The sequence below is a fragment of the Marmota marmota genome, unplaced genomic scaffold, assembly GCF_001458135.2.
Source record: "Marmota marmota marmota unplaced genomic scaffold, marMar, whole genome shotgun sequence".
NCBI classification, from domain to species: Eukaryota; Metazoa; Chordata; class Mammalia; order Rodentia; family Sciuridae; genus Marmota; species Marmota marmota.
This window is the reverse complement of record NW_025999894.1, coordinates 963,777-966,597: the sequence shown is the minus strand read 5'-3', so window position 1 is coordinate 966,597 and position 2,821 is coordinate 963,777.

The following is a 2,821-nucleotide window of genomic DNA, read 5'->3' as shown; positions in this document are numbered from 1 at the left end:
TCCCTCCCACCTCTCATCCCTGTTTAATGTTAATCTTCTTCTCATGCTCTTCGTCCCTACTCTGTTCTTAGTTACTCTCCTTATATCAAAGAAGACATTTGGCATTTGTTTTTTAGGGATTGGCTAGCTTCACTTAGCATAATCTGCTCTAATGCCATCCATTTCCCTGCAAATTCTATGATTTTGTCATTTTTTAATGCAGAGTAATACTCCATTGTGTATAAATGCCACATTTTTTTTATCCATTCGTCTATTGAAGGGCATCTAGGTTGGTTCCACAGTCTTGCTATTGTGAATTGTGCTGCTATGAACATCGATGTAGCAGTGTCCCTGTAGCATGCTCTTTTTAGGTCTTTAGGGAATAGACCGAGAAGGGGAATAGCTGGGTCAAATGGTGGCTCCATTCCCAGCTTTCCAAGAAATCTCCATACTGCTTTCCAAATTGGCTGCACCAATTTGCAGTCCCACCAGCAATGTACAAGTGTACCCTTTTCCCCACATCCTCGCCAGCACTTGTTGTTGTTTGACTTCATAATGGCTGCCAATCTTACTGGAGTGAGATGGTATCTTAGGGTGGTTTTGATTTGCATTTCTCTGACTGCTAGAGATGGTGAGCATTTTTTCATGTACTTGTTGATTGATTGTATGTCCTCCTCTGAGAAGTGTCTGTTCAGGTCCTTGGCCCATTTGTTGATTGGGTTGTTTGTTCTCTTATTGTCTAATTTTTTGAGTTCTTTGTATACTCTGGATATTAGGGCTCTATCTGAAGTGTGAGGAGTAAAGATTTGTTCCCAGGGTGTAGGCTCCCTATTTACCTCTCTTATTGTTTCTTTTGCTGAGAAAAAACTTTTTAGTTTGAGTAAGTCCCATTTGTTGATTCTAGTTATTAACTTTTGTGCTATGGGTGTCCTATTGAGGAATTTGGAGCCCGACCCCACAGTATGTAGATCGTAGCCAACTTTTTCTTCTATCAGACGGCGTGTCTCTGATTTGATATCAAGCTCCTTGATCCATTTTGAATTAACTTTTGTGCATGGCGAGAGAAAGGGATTCAGTTTCATTTTGTTGCATATGGATTTCCAGTTTTCCCAGCACCATTTGTTGAAGATGCTATCCTTCCTCCATTGCATGCTTTTAGCCCCTTTATCAAATATAAGATAGTTGTAGTTTTGTGGATTGGTTTCTGTGTCCTCTATTCTGTACCATTGGTCCACCCGCCTGTTTTGGTACCAGTACCATGCTGTTTTTGTTACTATTGCTCTGTAGTATAGTTTGAAGTCTGGTATCGCTATACCGCCTGATTCACACTTCCTGCTTAGCATTGTTTTTGCTATTCTGGGTCTTTTATTTTTCCATATGAATTTCATGATTGCTTTCTCTATTTCTACAAGAAATGCCGTTGGGATTTTGATTGGCATTGCATTAAACCTATAGAGAACTTTTGGTAATATCGCCATTTTGATGATGTTAGTTCTGCCTATCCATGAACAGGGTATATTTTTCCATCTTCTAAGATCTTCTTCTATTTCTCTCTTTAGGGTTCTGTAGTTTTCATTGTATAAGTCTTTCACCTCTTTTGTTAGGTTGATTCCCAAGTATTTTATTTTTTTTGAAGATATTGTGAATGGAGTGGTTGTCCTCATTTCCATTTCAGAGGATTTGTCGCTGATATACAGGAATGCCTTTGATTTATGCGTGTTGATTTTATATCCTGCCACTTTGCTGAATTCATTTATTAGCTCTAATAGTTTCTTTGTAGAGCCTTTTGGGTCTGCTAGGTATAGAATCATATCATCTGCAAATAGTGATAATTTAAGTTCTTCTTTTCCTATTTTGATGCCTTTAATTTCTTTCGTCTGTCTAATTGCTCTGGCCAGTGTTTCGAGAACTATGTTGAACAGAAGTGGAGAGAGAGGGCATCCCTGTCTTGTTCCAGATTTTAGAGGGAATGCCTTCAGTTTTTCTCCATTCAGAATGATGCTAGCCTGAGGCTTAGCATAGATTGCTTTTACAATATTGAGGTATGTTCCTGTTATCCCTAGTTTTTCTAGAGTTTTGAACATAAAGGGATGCTGTACTTTGTCGAATGCTTTTTCCGCATCTATCGAGATGATCATATGGTTCTTATTTTTAAGTCTATTGATGTGGTGAATAACATTTATTGATTTCCGTATATTGAACCAGCCTTGCATCCCAGGGATGAATCCTACTTGATCATGGTGCACAATTTTTTTGATATGTTTTTGTATCCGATTCGCCAGAATTTTATTGAGGATTTTTGCATCTAGGTTCATTAGAGATATTGGTCTGTAGTTTTCTTTCTTTGAAGTGTCTTTGTCTGGTTTAGGTATCAGGGTGATGTTGGCCTCATAGAATGAATTTGGAAGTTCTCCCTCCTTTTCTATTTCCTGAAGTAGCTTGAAAAGTATTGGTATTAGTTCTTCTTTAAAGGTTTTGTAAAATTCTGCTGTATACCCATCCGGTCCTGGGCTTTTCTTAGTTGGTAGTCTTTTGATGGTTTCTTCTATTTCCTCAATTGATATTGGTCTGTTTAGGTTGTCTATATCCTCCTGACTCAATCTGGGCAGATCATATGACTTAAGAAATTTATCTATGCCTTCACTATCTTCTAATTTATTGGAGTATAAGGATTCAAAATAGTTTTTGATTATCTTCTGTATTTCTGAAGTGTCTGTTGTGATATTGCCTTTTTCATCCCGTATGCTAGTAATTTGAGTTCTCTCTCTTCTTCTCTTCGCTAGCATGGCTAAGGGTCTGTCGATTTTGTTTATTTTTTCAAAGAACCAACTTTTAGTTTTGT